Below are 16,733 nucleotides of genomic sequence, written 5' to 3'. Positions count from 1 at the left end.
AATGTGAGTTGCATGCCTTATGTGATTGTTGAGTCATAACAGGGTGTCAATTTGTAAATCATGTAAAGTGAAACTGAGTAGCAATAGCTTTAGACTGTGCACGTCTAAAGTGACGGACAAACAGGAGTTGGGGTTCATGGTGGTAGCCCATGGCCTTTCATTCGGACCGGATTGATCACCGCGTCCTATTTTCAGTCAAACGTTCCTCGATATCGCAGGTCACTGAGGCTACGGAGTCGCGCCCGTACCTCGTCTTCCTTAGTGAAGACTTCTAGCTAGAAAACTCGGTCCATTGCCTATTTCAATTAAAATAATGTTATTGTTATGAAAGTCTAGTCCAGTCTAGCCTAGTCTAGTTAAGTATGGTCGTCAGATTATCATGCTTTGTCTGCCCTTAATTATGTTTAATAGTATCATGTTAGGATTATTACTGCTTTAGTATGTAGTACTCAGCTTTGCTGATTACGTGCTTTGTTTGTGTGTGTTGATCATGGCTATGCCTATTGATCCTGTGATGACCCATCTTTGGTGAGCAGTCTCTAAGGATCAATAAGCGTTGCCCATCTACAGGTTTGAAGATGATGCATCATTGGGATCGGGATTAGAGAGCTTGTAGTTATATTTGTTTAATTAAGTGATTTGATTTGTTAACTTGGATTTGAAATTTGTCGTACTATTCGTGTTTCCTTATTTCAGTTAATTGGTTTTGGACCTAATATGTAATAGATTATTTATGAACCTAAAAGTTAGTTTTATGTTTTACGCTGCAAAATTCTGAATAAGCCGTTACGTTTTCACACGGGCGATAATACTTTGATAATTCCCTACAGTTATATTTAAGAAGGGTTATTTTAGAAAATGGGAATTGTTGGGGTGTTACAAAGTGGTATTTTTGAGCTAAAGGTTTTACTGACATTTCGTGTCTACCTTTTATAATTTAGGCGCCTAACTAACTAATTAGTTACGTAAAAGTAATTTCGCACTAGTGAATAAATTGAAAGTTATTAGCTAGAAATGTTTGAATTTATTTTAATATTGACTCTTGAAACGTGCTTTGAAATGCGTTCTTGTTCATGTGAATTAATGTATTTCGATTCTTTTGAAATTCAAATTAATATTTTCAAAAAAAAAAAAAAAAAAAAAAAAAAAAATTTTACTGCTGCTGCTGCTACAGTACCGTAAAAAAAAAAAAAAATTAATTAATTATTTATCGTTTAATAATTATTCTTTTAATCAATCAAATTCTTATAAATCATTCGTGTTTTACTCTTTTATGCTTCAATGTTTGATATACTATGATTATTTTGAGAGTTGGGTAGTATAGGAAAGGGCATATAGAATAGAAGCATTGTGTCTGCATTATGTCAACATGATTGTAATTTCTATACCTGCTAACTGTCGTGTCTTTCCTACGCGTTGCGATTGATATATATTCTTACTTATTGTGTATTGTGGGATCATACGGTAAGTGAGAGTACTAATTACTAACATAGAAACTATGTTTAATTGTTATAGATCACTAATCATGTCTGGCATACAAGGGAATAGAATAGGGAGCAATTCTAACCCTATTGTTCTAAGCGATGATGAAAATGAAATGGATTACGAGTCTGACATTAACAGTTACACCAGCCATGAACTTGTTCTGCGTCGAGTTTTAAGAGCAGGAGAACCTGATAGTGATGATGAAGCCCTTCGTGAATTTGATCGTGCTAGAGGGCAAACTAGGGTCGATATTTATCAAGTTGTTTTGAGACCTGAAAGCGATTCGGAGCCTGAGTTTGAGCATGAATTTGGGTTTGAGTTCGAACAAGAATTTGAGTTTGAGTTCGAACATGAATTGGAGGTTGAACCTGAGTTTGAGTTTGAGCCCGAACATGAACCTGAACCTGAGCCTGAGCCAGAGGAAGCTAATCATCAACTTCAAGGTCTACGAAGATCCTCTAGGCCAAGAAAAGAAGCTTATTATTTTGATATGGATGACGATGATGAACTTAAATATGAGTTATTCACCCTAGAAGGTTATAGCGAATCAAAGGACAAGTCTGATGATGTTTCCCTTTAGCTTTGCTTACATATTTAGTTGTGTGTGAGAAAAATGTTGGACAATCCGCCCAACCATAGTTTATGTTTATATCGTAGAACCTTTTTACTTTATTTTGAGAACAGGTGTGTGTTAATATTTAGGATTGTTATTGACATTCTTCTGAGGAATAAAAGTTAGATTATTGACTATCTAAAGGATCAAAGTTTTACGGGCACGCAAGGGGAATGTTTTCTTCTTTTATTCTAACTTATTATTCGTGATGATTGAAGTTATTCCTTGTCTCTCAGTTGAATGTTTTGCATGATTGTTCATTTCGTGTGCATTTTGAATGTTAATGTGATATTGCATTGCTAGAGGATAATGTAAGTAAAGTTTTGAACCTGAATTAGAACATATTAATTTCAGGTCACGCTCTAGGATGGCCAATAATAGTGACCTAGCTGCTGCTATTCGCCTCTTGGCGCAAAAACTAACCCAGGAAAGAACTGAGCGTCCCGATTCTGCAGGGGACATGTTTGAAAGGCTTGCGAAAGTTAAGCCACCATACTTTAAGGGGCAGGCAGACCCCACCTTCCTTGAAAACTGGATCAGGGAATTTGAGAAACTATTTGGGGCGGTAAACTGCCCTGAGAATATGAAAGTAGGCCAAGCTGTCCTCTACCTGAAAGATGAGGCCGACCTTTGGTGGAGGGAAAATGGGACTAGACTAAGTGCTGCTGAGGGATTCAATTGGGATTCTTTTATTGTTGCTTTGAGGGGGAAGTTTTATCCTCCTTTTATGAGGAAGCAGAAAGCCCAGGAATTTATCAACCTTAGGATGGGGAATATGACCATTGCTGAATACTACAGTAAGTTTATAGCTTTGTCGAGGTTTGCACCTGAGGTGGTAGCTACTGAGGAACTAAAGGCTCAGAGGTTTGAGCAGGGGTTAACCGATGAGATCCAACTGGGATTAGGCGGGAAACCTTTACGTCCTTAGACATTGTGTATGGAAGAGCTGCTCATATTTATGGCCTGCAGACCAGGAGAGACAAAAAGAATATTGTTGTTGGGGATAAAAGGAAAGAGTTTACTGCTGGGGGAAGTCAAGGGAACTTCAAAAGGAATAGAAATGGAAATGGGAATGATAATGGCAATGGTAACTTTCAGGGAAGAAATAACCAGGGGAATAACTACACCAACAAAAACCAGCCTAACAGAGTGCATCACTGTAAGATGTGCAACAACAATCACCCTGGGAAGGACTGTAAGGGGGAATTGGTAACTTGCAACTACTGTCGTAAGAAGGGGCATAGAGAGTATGAGTGCTTTACAAAGCAGAAGAGAGAGCAGAATGGTAGTGGGAGTAGTAACCAAGGGAAACCAGGGTTTAACCATTCGGGGAACCAAGGTTCGAAGCCTGCTGGGGCACCAAATAACCAGGGAAACCAAAACAAACCTGCCAATGGGAACAACAATAACAACAAGGCTCCCGGAAAGCTGTTCGTAATGAGTAGAAATGAAGCTGAACGTTCTGCAGATGTAGTTTCGGGTACTTTCTCTATCAACTCCTTATCTGTTAAAACATTGTTTGATTCAGGGGCAACATATTCTTTTATTTCGACCTCTATTGTTAAAAATTTGAAGTTAGTAGATTTTGAGGCAATTGATTTACCTGTTAGTATGCCCAATGGTGCAACAATAAGGTGTACGAAATTATTTAAGAACTTGCCTTTGAAGATAAAAGATTGCACTTTTCCATCTAATTTGATAGAATTTAGTTTGGGGGACCTAGATGTGATTCTGGGGATGGATTGGCTAAGCTTATACAAGGCCAGGATAGATTGTGAGATTCAGAAAGTAAGCCTAAAGAACCCTACTGGGAAATCAATATCATATAGACGTTTTGGGAAGTCTAGGAACTTTGGGGTGATCTCCGCATTGCAAGTGAGGAAATTGATCAATAAAGGGTGCGAACTATTTTTCTGTAGTGTCCAAGATGTGAGTAAGGAAACTGGGGTAAAGATAGAGGATGTCCCAATCGTAAGAGAATTCGTAGATGTATTTCCGGATGAGATCCCGGGTATGCCACCGGCTAGAGCCCTCGAGTTTACCATAGAGTTAAATCCCGGAACCGCACCTATATCCAAAGCACCTTATAGGATGGCACCCCCAGAAATGAGTGAGTTAAAGACACAATTGCAGGACTTGTTCGACAAGGGGTACATTAGGCCTAGTGCATCACCGTGGGGAGCTCCAGTATTGTTTGTCAAAAAGAAAGATGGGAGTATGCGGCTATGTATTGATTATAGGGAGTTGAACAATGTAACAATCAAAAACAAATATCCTTTGCCTAGGATAGATGACCTGTTTGACCAGTTGAACGGGGCAAGTGTATTCTCAAAGATTGATTTGCGTTCGGGATATCACCAATTGAGGGTAGCTGAAAAAGACATTCCTAAGACTGCATTTAGGACTCGTTATGGCCATTATGAGTTTACAGTAATGCCTTTTGGGTTAACCAATGCACCCGCCATATTTATGGATCTGATGAATAGGATTTTCCATGAGTTCCTAGATAAGTTTGTGGTGGTATTCATTGATGATATTCTGATCTATTCGAGGGATGAAAAGGAACATGATGAACATTTGAGGGTTATCTTGGAGACGCTTAGGAAGAACCAGTTGTATGCGAAGTTCTCTAAGTGTGAGTTCCGTTTGGAAAAGGTAGCATTTTTGGGGCATTATGTGTCAAAGGAAGGAGTCTCTGTGGATCCTGCCAAGATTCAAGCTGTGAGTGAGTGGCCTACTCTGAAGAATGTGTCTGATATTCGGAGTTTCTTAGGTCTAGCTGGGTATTATAGGAGATTTGTGAGAGATTTCTCAAAGATAGCAAGACCCATGACCAACTTGATGAAGAAAGAATCAAAATTTGAGTGGAGCGAAAAATGTGAGGAAGCCTTCCAAATTCTCAAAGAGCGTTTAACCTCAGCACCTGTTTTAACCTTGCCTGATGGGAATGAAGGGTTTAAGGTATATAGTGATGCGTCGAAGAATGGGTTGGGGTGTGTATTACAGCAAAATGGGAAGGTGATTGCGTATGCGTCGCGTCAATTAAAACCATATGAGGCTAATTACCCTACCCACGATCTAGAGCTAGCTGCGATTGTTTTCGCTTTGAAAATTTGGAGACATTACCTCTATGGGGCAACATGTAAGATCTTCACAGACCACAAAAGCCTAAAATACATTTTCACCCAGAAAGATCTCAACATGAGACAAAGAAGATGGTTAGAGTTGATCAAGGACTATGATTTGAACATCCAGTACCATGAGGGGAAAGCAAACGTAGTTGCCGATGCATTGAGTAGGAAATCTAGCCATAGTATGAATGTCTTGGTAGTGCCTGAAGAGTTGTGTCGAGACATGCAGAGACTTAGCCTGGAAATAGTAAATCCTGGGGAAACCAAAGCAAAACTGAGTGCATTATCGTTGGGGTTGTCTATATTCGAGGAGATTAGAGAAAGTCAAGCTGGGGATGGGTGCTTAGAGAGAATCAAAGAAAAGATGGGTCAAGGGAAAGAAGTGGATTTCAAGATTCATGAAGATGGTAGTTTGAGGTTCAAAGGGAGATGGTGTGTACCACAGAAGTGTGAAGAACTCAAGAGGCGTCTTATGGATGAGGGGCATAATACTCCATATTCTGTGCACCCTGGGGGTGACAAGTTGTACAAAGACCTGAAGCAAATCTATTGGTGGCCTAATATGAAACGGGAAGTTGCCGAGTTTGTGTCTAGATGCCTAACCTGTCAGAAAGTCAAAATAGACCACAAAAGGCCCATGGGGAAAGTTCAACCTTTAGAAGTGCCTAGATGGAAGTGGGATTCCATTTCTATGGATTTTGTTACTGCCTTGCCTAGATCAAAGAACGGAAATGATACCATTTGGGTTATTGTGGACCGTCTAACAAAATCAGCCGTGTTTATTGCGATTAAAGAGACATGGAAAAAGAAACAGCTCGCAAAGACTTACATTAAGCATGTAGTGAGGTTGCATGGGGTCCCAACCGATATTATCTCAGACCGTGATTCAAGATTCCTCTCGAAATTTTGGCAAAAGGTCCAGTTGAACCTTGGGACAACTTTGAAATGAGCACTGCTTTCCACCCTGCAACCGATGGTCAGACTGAGAGAACTAACCAGACTATGGAAGATATGTTGAGGGCTTGTGCGATTGACTTTAAGGGTAGTTGGGAAGACCATCTAGACTTGATCGAATTTTCATACAACAATAGCTACCATGCAAGCATTAAGATGGCACCTTTTGAGGCACTATATGGGAGAAAGTGTAGAAGTCCCACCTGCTGGAATGATTTCAGTGAGAATATAGTCTTGGGAACGGAATTCATTGAGGAGACTGTCAGGAATGTAAAAATGATTCAGGCTAGGATTCAAGCTGCCCAGGATAGGCAAAAGAGTTATGCGGATTTGAAAAGAAAAGATGACGAATTTGCAGTAGGTGATAAAGTGTTCTTGAAAGTATCACCAACCAAGGGTGTGATGAGATTTGGGAAAAAGGGCAAGCTAAGTGCCAAGTATGTAGGCCCATATGAGATTCTGCAACGAATAGGGAAAGTAGCATACAAGTTAGCCTTGCCAATGGAGTTCGAAAAGATGCACGACGTGTTTCACATTTCCCAACTAAAGCGCTATATCCCTGATGAGCGTCATATCTTAGAGCCTGAGAAAATCCAGATCGATAGTAGCCTCACATACGAGGAAAGGCCTGTGAAAATCCTTGATAGGAAAGTGCGTAGTACACGCAATAAGGACATCAGCATAGTGAAAGTGCTCTGGTCGAACCACGAGTACGAAGAGGCAACGTGGGAAGCCGAAGCTGAAATGAAGATCAAGTACCCAGAGTTATTTTCCAAGGTGAGTTACGAGGGCGTAACTCGTTTTCTTTAAGGGGGGTAGAATGCGATAGAAATTCGCGCTTTTACCTATTTTTTATGGTATTTTTATGCATTTTATGCTTATTTTTTAGCAACATTTACATGTTGATGCAAGTAAATAGATTCTCCGCATAAGAAAATGTGTTCTTGAGTATTTCAAGTAACGCTTAGTTGGCAAAAGAGTGCACAAGAGTGGCACAAAGTGCAAAAGTTTGGAAAAATATGCGAATTTTCGTGTCAAGTTTCGGGACGAAACTTCTTTTAAGAGGGGTAGATTGTAATCCCCCGTAATTTTATACATTTTATTTATATATTTTAACGAATATTTAATATATTTAATATATATTTAAACATAAATTACGGATTTTAGAAACAAATATGTAATTGAAATGTAATTAGTTTATTTCAATTGAAATACTTTAACGATTTACGAAATCAAAATGTATTTTCAAAATTTTACGTTAAAACGATTTCGAATTACGAAACCACGTTCTATTGAAATTAGAAAGCAATACTAAACATTGTGGATTCATCAACCTAAATCCTACTCCTAGCCCAATTGGGCAAAGCCCAAACAAAAAATAAAACCCTCCCCTTCTCCTTCCTGATTCACGTGAAAACTAGAGAAAGGAAACCAAAACCCTCCTTCACTATTCACGTAAGTTGCAAACCCTCAAGAACTCTCTCTCTCCTCGCCGCTGCTCTCCTCCCTCACGACTGAGCTCTCGCCGCCGGACTCCTCGACGCCGGTGAGTTTCCTTCTCCCTCTCATTCGATCTCTCCTCCTTCGTTCCTCCTTTGAGTGCTAATTTTTGTTCTTGCAAACCCTTACTTGTGGTGTGTGGAACCAGTAACCACCAAGACTCGCTGCCGCCGACTCCCTGCCGCCGCCAACACCTCCTGACCGCCGGCCGGTAGTTCTCTTTCCTCCTCCCTTTCTCTTTTCTATTTTATTCTTTTGTTGTGGTTGTGTATTCAACTGATTGTGGCTGACCACCACTCGTTCGCACAGCAGCCACCGCACACAACCGCCGTGTCCAGCCCCTTTGCCGCGAGCCACCTCTGTCCGCCGGTCACTCCTACTCCTCCTTCTTTCTTGGTTATTTCTTAAACCCTAAGTAACTAATTATTTTAATTATAGTTTGTTAATTTAAATGATATTCTTGAATTAAATTTATAATTTTTATTGTGGAATATGATTTTCAGATTTGAGTGTTGTCATTATAAACGAATTAAGTTCAGTTTTGATTAATTAAAATTAAGATTAGGGCTTAATCATAATTTATTAACTTGAATTATGTTTTCTTGAATTAAAGTTATGGGTTTTGTGATTTAAATTATAAATTTGAGATTATATGAATTTTATAATAAAGTTATTAATTTTCAGATTATCTAATTACATTGAAGTATTGGTTTTTGATTGTTTAAAGTATGAAATTCAAGGTTTTTATGATTATTAATCCTGATAGGTTGAGTATGGATCATTGAATTGGTTGTGTTGAGATACTAGGAACGTAGATTGACCATGGTGAAGCTTTTAAATGAATTTATATTGCTGAAAATTTAAAGTACGATGTTTGCAAAAGTTTTCAACGAATTTCAATCACTAGTTCAATAATTATGATGCTAGGAAATCAAATGTTTAAGTTTTGATATTGGGGAAAGCTCTAAATATGTTTAGGATACATTTAGAATGCTTTATTATGGTTGCCAATGATTAGAAATTGATTGGGATTACTTGTTGGTTGTTTTAGGCGGAGAATTCTCTTTAGGCGACTTTTGAAAGTGTTAAAGTGGCCTATCAGTTTGTTTACACAAGGTACGTAAATACCTGTGTGCTTGGAATGTGTGCTAATTGTTGAAACCATGTTGAATTGTTGATGAACTTGGTTATGTTAATGTTGTTGATGAACTTAGTCAGGTCGAAATTGCATGTTTGATAATGTTGGATGAACATATTAAACCTTTATTGCATTTTGAGGATTATAACATGTTAGTATGGAAGATTGATGCAAATATGTTTGATTGGGAACACTAGATTATTTAGTATATAATTCAGATCAGTTAATTGTTGTTCCCTTTTAGCTTTTCACTACTTTATGAGGGCGGAGGACCTTATTTAGTAAGTTGAAACCTTATACCCATATACAGGGGTTGATCAGTATTAAAGAAAAGATTGGAGTTAATTGGAATGAGTCTTGTTTGATGCCTTTGTGATCACTTACTCAATTCCAAGATAAAAACAGTTGTAAATAAATGTGAGTTGCATGCCTTATGTGATTGTTGAGTCATAACAGGGTGTCAATTTGTAAATCATGTAAAGTGAAACTGAGTAGCAATAGCTTTAGACTGTGCACGTCTAAAGTGACGGACAAACAGGAGTTGGGGTTCATGGTGGTAGCCCATGGCCTTTCATTCGGACCGGATTGATCACCGCGTCCTATTTTCAGTCAAACGTTCCTCGATATCGCAGGTCACTGAGGCTACGGAGTCGCGCCCGTACCTCGTCTTCCTTAGTGAAGACTTCTAGCTAGAAAACTCGGTCCATTGCCTATTTCAATTAAAATAATGTTATTGTTATGAAAGTCTAGTCCAGTCTAGCCTAGTCTAGTTAAGTATGGTCGTCAGATTATCATGCTTTGTCTGCCCTTAATTATGTTTAATAGTATCATGTTAGGATTATTACTGCTTTAGTATGTAGTACTCAGCTTTGCTGATTACGTGCTTTGTTTGTGTGTGTTGATCATGGCTATGCCTATTGATCCTGTGATGACCCATCTTTGGTGAGCAGTCTCTAAGGATCAATAAGCGTTGCCCATCTACAGGTTTGAAGATGATGCATCATTGGGATCGGGATTAGAGAGCTTGTAGTTATATTTGTTTAATTAAGTGATTTGATTTGTTAACTTGGATTTGAAATTTGTCGTACTATTCGTGTTTCCTTATTTCAGTTAATTGGTTTTGGACCTAATATGTAATAGATTATTTATGAACCTAAAAGTTAGTTTTATGTTTTACGCTGCAAAATTCTGAATAAGCCGTTACGTTTTCACACGGGCGATAATACTTTGATAATTCCCTACAGTTATATTTAAGAAGGGTTATTTTAGAAAATGGGAATTGTTGGGGTGTTACAATTATTTTGCCATTCTTTTCGAACAATATCATGAGTTTCTTTGTCTAGGACCCATAGATTCTGAAATCTATATAATTTACTTTTGGTGTTGGACGGTGTTTTTGTGTCTAGAAAGACAGGAGCATGGTCTGAGACTGTAAAGTTTCCATAGCGTAGGAGGGTGTCAGGGAAGATCGACTGAAAGCTATTTTGTGCGATGGCTCTATGCCTCTATCTAACCGTTGGAGTAGTAAGTCGTGACGATTGGCTTTCCATGAAAAGGAAGGTTGAGTGTTATTCACATCATAAGCATTAAGGCTCATTAGTAAAGAGGGGAGTCTTTGGCATTGAGAGGCCGTAATTGGGTTTCCTCCGAATTTGTCGTCGGGAGATAGTAATTCGTTAAAATCTCCTATTATTAACCATGGTTGAGTTATATTTTCATGAAAAGTACGTAGATACTCCCAGAAATCTTCTTTCTCGCTTTCTTGGGCCGGGCAGTAAACTCCCGTCATTAGAAACGTTTTGTTATTCGGTTTATACAAAACTGTCATGTGGGCACACCTCTGTACTATTGAGTAGTTCAAAACGGAGATGTTATCGTTATTCCAACAAAGCCACAAACCCCCACTATGATTCGAGGGATCAATGATTAAGTGTTGGTGGAAATTTAGAGCTTTTAAAAGAGTCTTGTTGTTTGCATTATTTGTTCTTGTTTCTTGAATACAAATAATATCCGGTCGAAAGTTATTTTTCATGTGAATGAGTTCCGCAAGGGCTTGACCTCGCTTCCCTCCTTGTAATTCCAAGAAAGAATTTTCATGATTAACACAATGTTGAATTAAACTCGTCGTTCTTAAAATGGACCTTACTACAATGCGTATTGTAAGCACAAATTAGATTTCTTTTCTTATAGACGGTTAAAAAAGGGTTTTGGATAAGGGTTCCCATATTAATCGAGAATTTCTGTTGAGGCGTAATTAAGGATACGATAGTTAATAAATGTATGAGTTCCTGGTTCCTGCACATAATATCTTTTACAGAAAGAAATTTAGAGGCGGATATATAAATCCGGTTCCGATAAGGAGCGAGCTCCTTAGGCAGTTCAAGTAGTAGGATTATCCTACTACATACCAAGAAGGGCTTGAAAAACCCTAGTGGACATACTAAGTACAAAATTCGAGTATGAAGTACGGGAAAGCTATTTATAAGTACATTATTACATTCTGACTGACGAACAAGTAAGATGTCGGTGGCACCACAAGGTAGTAGAGATCGATTGCTGCTTGAGTTCCTTTTTTGAGTCCAAACTGATTGTACCTGTCCAAGCACTAGGCAAGAAAGGCATGAAAAATGGAAAATAATAGTTATCGAATTTAAATACACAATGTTAGTTGTCGAGAAGATACTACTATGGTGGGTTTTACACAGAAAACCCTCAGGCTCATTAATATTCTTAAGGTGAGCTACATAATCGGGATAATGTTCGTTACGGAGTTATCTCACGAGACTAAACTTCAACCCAGCCTTTAGCCTCCCTAGGGTAGGGTACCTAAAGAGATTGAGGAGCTCAGAATGGAGAACTGACTCCGACAAACAAAGGGACCAGGGGCTAAAACAGTTAGGCGGTTGAGGGGCAAGGTCATAACGAAAAGTCAACATATTACTCGTAAAAAGGCAGCATATATTCTGTACTTTGGGCCAAAATGCAGAGGATTGCAATAAACATAACCAGAGGAGAGGAACATAATAAAGATTCGTGGTGAAGAGAGTCAAGATCAAACGAATTTCCGGTAAAAGACATAGTATAGACTGACTTAGAAGGGCGGATGCAGAAGATTGAAACTTTAAATAAAAGGAAAGCATCGTTTCAGTAATTGAGCAAACAAAAGGGACATACATAATCCAGCCATTGTACTGAGAACATGGGCATTTTACCAAAAAAGCTAAGGACAAGAAAAAAACAAAGGCCAAACCCTGACTAATTACATTACAACATGACCACCACCAGCATCCAGTTACAACGTTAGGAGTCATAATACAGCAGGGGCAAAAGTGGCCAAGAAACCAGAACACAGTAAACAAACCGCAAATACATCGACAAAAGTAGAGCAAAAAATAGTCTAGTCCATCAAAACCCAGCCAAAAACAGTACATCAGCCACATTCCTTCAATTACATTGAAGAAGTGGGAGAGAGGCTAGAACCATCTCTCTTCCTTCTCTTGTGAAGTTCTAGCTCACCAGGAGGAGTACCGGGATTAAAGAAATCAGCATGGGCCTCAATATCATCCATTTCATCATCAAGAACATTAAACGGAACTTGGTGTAGTTCCTTAAAACCCGGGAGATCATCAACAATATCATTTTCCATATCAGGGAGTAATTGTTCAATAACAGGAGGGTTAAGAGTGACGGTTTCTCCAGTTGAAACCTCGAAATCAGCTAGGCCTTGGAAAGGGTTCTTGGCAGGGATAGGAGCACCAACAACAACTATGGGTTTAGATGGGGAAACCAGAGCAACTGAAGGGGCAGTGTTGTCATAAGGGTGAAACTTGGGACGATTAGTTTTTAGAAAGGTGCAGGGTTTGGCCCTTCTCTTAGGAACAACCGTGAGCCAGTCAGTAGCAGCAGCATTATCTAATGAAGTTGGGGCAGTGAGACTAGTTGCATCCATTTTTGCAACCACAAGTTCAAGACACGGGGCAGGCTTAGCAGGGCATTGGTTCATACACTACTACAAAAGTTGGAATAAGTAACGCTAAAAAGAGTACGGTTAAGTGTGTTAAGCGTTTCATAGGATAATAGAGTACGGTTTTCTCTAATAACAGTTCTATGGGAGAAAGAATAGAGAACGGTTACGACACTTAACCGTTTCATATTTTTTACCATAATAAAGAATAATTTTATTTAATATATACATGTGTAGTAGGAGTAAGAATCAAAAACATATAAAGCTGTGTTTTAAATCTTTGATACAGGCGTACTATATTCTCATTAAAAAAAAAAAAAAAACTAATGCAGCAGCAGACTAAATAAATCAAACCGTAAAATCAAAAACCTCGCGCAAACCAAAATCTCAAGCAAAAGTGCAAAACCAAAACCTTAACATTCTACCCTATCCTTTCTAACAAAACCCCAGAATCCAATCTCCTGGAAAACTTAGACCATAATCACGCACCACTACCAGATCACCGCTGCACCACCAGATCACCGCCGCACTACTGTACCGCATTATTGTTCGTTGGCCCCCCTCTCCCTCTCCCTCTACTCAAAATCCCCAATTCGTCTAGCGCTTTTCGGCGACTTTTAGGGTTTTGCGCAAAAATTGAATCACACAGCGTCGAATGGCCGGAGCTAGATCTTTGTTCTTTGGCTCCCCTCTCCTTCTCTCTCCTTTGTATGTTCACCGGCCTCTTCTGTTTTTCCTTACTATACTCGATTTGTAAAGGTCATTTTTTGTTCAATTACCTTCTCTTTGGAATTGAATTTGAATATTGGATGATTGTAGAAATAAAAATTTCGAACGCTTTGAATTTTTGTGCCACTTGAATTTTAACAATGGTGCAGTGTGATAATTAGGTTTTCGTTCCCTCAAAACAAATTTCGTTGACAGATTGTTGTTTATTTAATTATGTTTTTTTTTGTTGGAAATCATCTAGGTTTGATATAAATTCCGCAAGTTTGTGGTTCCATTAGGATTTTTTCTATGGGTTATTTGCTACTTGTATATCTGAAATTGTAAATTTAAGGTAGGTAAGTCATTTAAGTTAATTTTCATTTTCTGATTTCTATGTTATGAAACCATAATTTCGTCCAAGGTTATTTGATTTTGTAAAAAGTGACGAGTACTTCTTAGTTTCCAATTGTTCTCTGCAATTTGTGTTTAAACTTGATTAATTAGTTTACTGAAGACTTTTGTGGGTTTGTTTCCTTTAGGGCTGTTTTATATATCAAGAAAGAATTCAACTTGCAGAGTGCACCAACTTTGGAAGGCTTAATTGTGACTATGGCACTAGTTGGAGCAACTCTGATCACAACATGTTGCGGACCGATTTCAGATCGTGTTGGTCGTCGCCCTATGATGATTATCTCATCTCTCTGTTACTTTGTTAGTTCCTAAATAATTTTGGGGTCTCCTAATAATTATGTTATACTCTTTCACCTTCTATTGGATGGTTGCGGAAATTGGTAGTAGTCACTCTTGTTCCTCTTTATATACCAGAGACAGCTCCAACTGAAATAAGGGGTTCATTGAACACACTTCCTCAGTTCACTGGTTCTGGTGGAATGTTTGCCGCGAACTGTATGGTTTTTGGAATGTCACTAATAGGAAAACCTAGTTGGAGATTGATACTTGGGGTTATTTTAGTTTCATCCAGTATTCACTATATATTAACTGTATTCTTCTTGCCCGAGTCTCCTCGTTGGCTTGTTAGTAAAGGAAGAATGAATGAGGCCAAAAGGGTTCTTCAACAATTGCGAGGCAGGGATGATGTCGATGGTGAGTCCTCTGCTACTTCTATAGTTCCATTGGAAAATTTTGCTTGTACAACTTAAGCCCCTTAAAACATTTCTGCAATATTATGGGGAATGACATTTACTGCATTGGTTTTTACTTCCTGTTCGAGGAAAACAAGCATGATAGCAAAAGATAAATTTAATTAGGCTAACAGTTGAGAGTTCAGTGAACTATATATGCTTAACTTCTGAGCGAAAATGGATGTGCATGTTAATGTTAGACAGACCAAAACAGATAGTAGGATGGTCATTATGAAGTAAAGGGAGTATGATTGTTTGGAAATTGATTTTGTGGGTTTCATTCTTCCTTTCAGAGATGATAACCAACATTGAGTAGAGTTTGAAGAGAGAAAAGTAACTATAATGAAGTAAACATGGATTTGAAAACATGATGCATCTATCTTTTGTTGATATTGCAATTCGGTCAAGCTGCAAACCAATAACTCCATCCCACTCACTGTCATTTTCTGTCTCATCTAAACCAGGGAAGATTGTTTCTCCTTTCTTTCCGTCTTGAAGTCTTATCTCATCTAATTGTTAGTGAGTATGATTTAGACTCACATCTGTCTAAACTTTTACTTAGTGTTAGTTCTTCAGGTTGGATTATGATGACTATGTAATACTTTGATCTAAGAGCTTTTTATTAAAACCTACTTATATTTTCTCGTCTTCTCCTTAAAAAAAGTCTTGAAAATGAAAGCAATGTTTGGAAATTGATCTTAAATAGATAGTTGATTGAAAATTGAAAGGTAAAGCAATGTGATGTAATTTACATTTTCTTTGATAGTTTGATGGGTATTATAAAGTTGTTATGTGGGCTAGCTTTGCTATCACCTCTTAGTTTTTTCTGATAAATCTGACAGGTTTGAGACATCAAATCCCTGTACTTGTTCCATAAGCAGCCTGCTTGATACTAATTCATGTCACTATTTCAGCAATCATGATAGCTAGGTTTAATCGTATAGTCAACAGTCTTAACACGAAAAAATACTGGCAATTTGAGACTTAAATCCTTAAGAGATAACCCGTGCTGTTGTTTGTCTGGACTTCTGTCTGCACCTCCCTGCAATCCTGTTGCTGTTTTTGTATTGCTTGCCGCATGTTCTTTGTTAAATACTATTTCTTCTTGCTATCATGTTCATTTAGTACTCTTACATTTTAACTTGTATTGTAGTATTTTAACAAAGCTCCCACGTATTCTCAAACTACGATTTACGAGCTAAGGGAGAGGTGGATCTCATACGTTATCGAATATCACCAATCAAATAACGATGAAGATGAAGATTATGATGATGATGATCTAGTGTGACTTAAGCTAGCTCAGGGAGATGGTTACCTCAGTTCAGTCCGGCAGATGAACTGCCAAGTCTACCACCAGTAGACAATTCCAACAATATGGTCCTTGTTCTTGCTGCAGAAGCTGCCATTGTTTTTGCTACACCATCCCTAGTTGCTGCTGCAATCCCCAGTACGTTGCTGCTGCTACAGAAGCTTCAGCTCTTGAATATTTTTTTTTTATTTATATTGGATTTTGTTTTTGCCGTACCTTAGTGTAGATCGTTTATATTTTATCAATGAATAATAAGATTTTGTTATTGAATGAACACTATTATGTTGTTATTGAATGAAAGTATTTTTGGAAAGATCGTGTGGATATCATTTTTATTTTATCTATTTAAATCTGGTTTACATATAGGACTTAGAATCGTAATATCCCTAAAAAAAAGGGGTAAAATATAGAACGATTGTCTAAGAAAACTGCTTTCTATCTTAATTTAAACGGGAAGTATATAGTACGCCTATGTACGGAAGATGTTCTGTATCTCAATATTTAACAGGAAGAATAGAGGATGGTTATGTACGGAAGGCACACTTTATTATAGAGTATAGGAGACGGTTATGTACGGTAACCGTTCTATATTCCTTCCTCATTTTCTGATTTTAGGAAGGGAATAGAGGACGTTTATCTCTTATCACTGTACTTTATGACTAGGTATATAATACGCTTCGTTTACCCGTTTTATAAACTTTATAGCGCGCTGAGTTGAAGAACGCCTCTAAGGCGTCCTATAAAGTGTATTTCAACAGTACTCTATACCCTTTTTTGTAGTAGTGATAG

The 16,733-nt window shown here is 38.1% G+C and overlaps 1 long non-coding RNA gene across 2 annotated transcripts; it reads left to right on the top strand.

The window, feature by feature from the left end:
* The first annotated feature begins 13,095 nt into the window (after nt 1-13,095).
* Nucleotides 13,096-16,268, top strand: LOC110794308 (uncharacterized). 2 transcript variants are annotated; one of them, XR_008927856.1, is made up of 3 exons: nt 13,096-13,493; nt 14,033-14,597; nt 14,929-16,268. It is a non-coding gene; the product is annotated as an uncharacterized lncRNA (long non-coding RNA). The 2 variants fall into 2 exon arrangements; XR_008927855.1 differs by having other exon boundaries at nt 13,097-13,493; nt 15,789-16,268.
* The last annotated feature ends 465 nt before the right edge of the window (nt 16,269-16,733 follow it).

The sequence above is a fragment of the Spinacia oleracea genome, chromosome 2 (assembly GCF_020520425.1).
Source record: "Spinacia oleracea cultivar Varoflay chromosome 2, BTI_SOV_V1, whole genome shotgun sequence".
Lineage (NCBI taxonomy): Eukaryota > Viridiplantae > Streptophyta > Magnoliopsida > Caryophyllales > Amaranthaceae > Spinacia > Spinacia oleracea.
The sequence above is the reverse complement of the archived record's forward strand: the minus strand, read 5'-3'. Positions and strand labels throughout refer to the sequence as shown.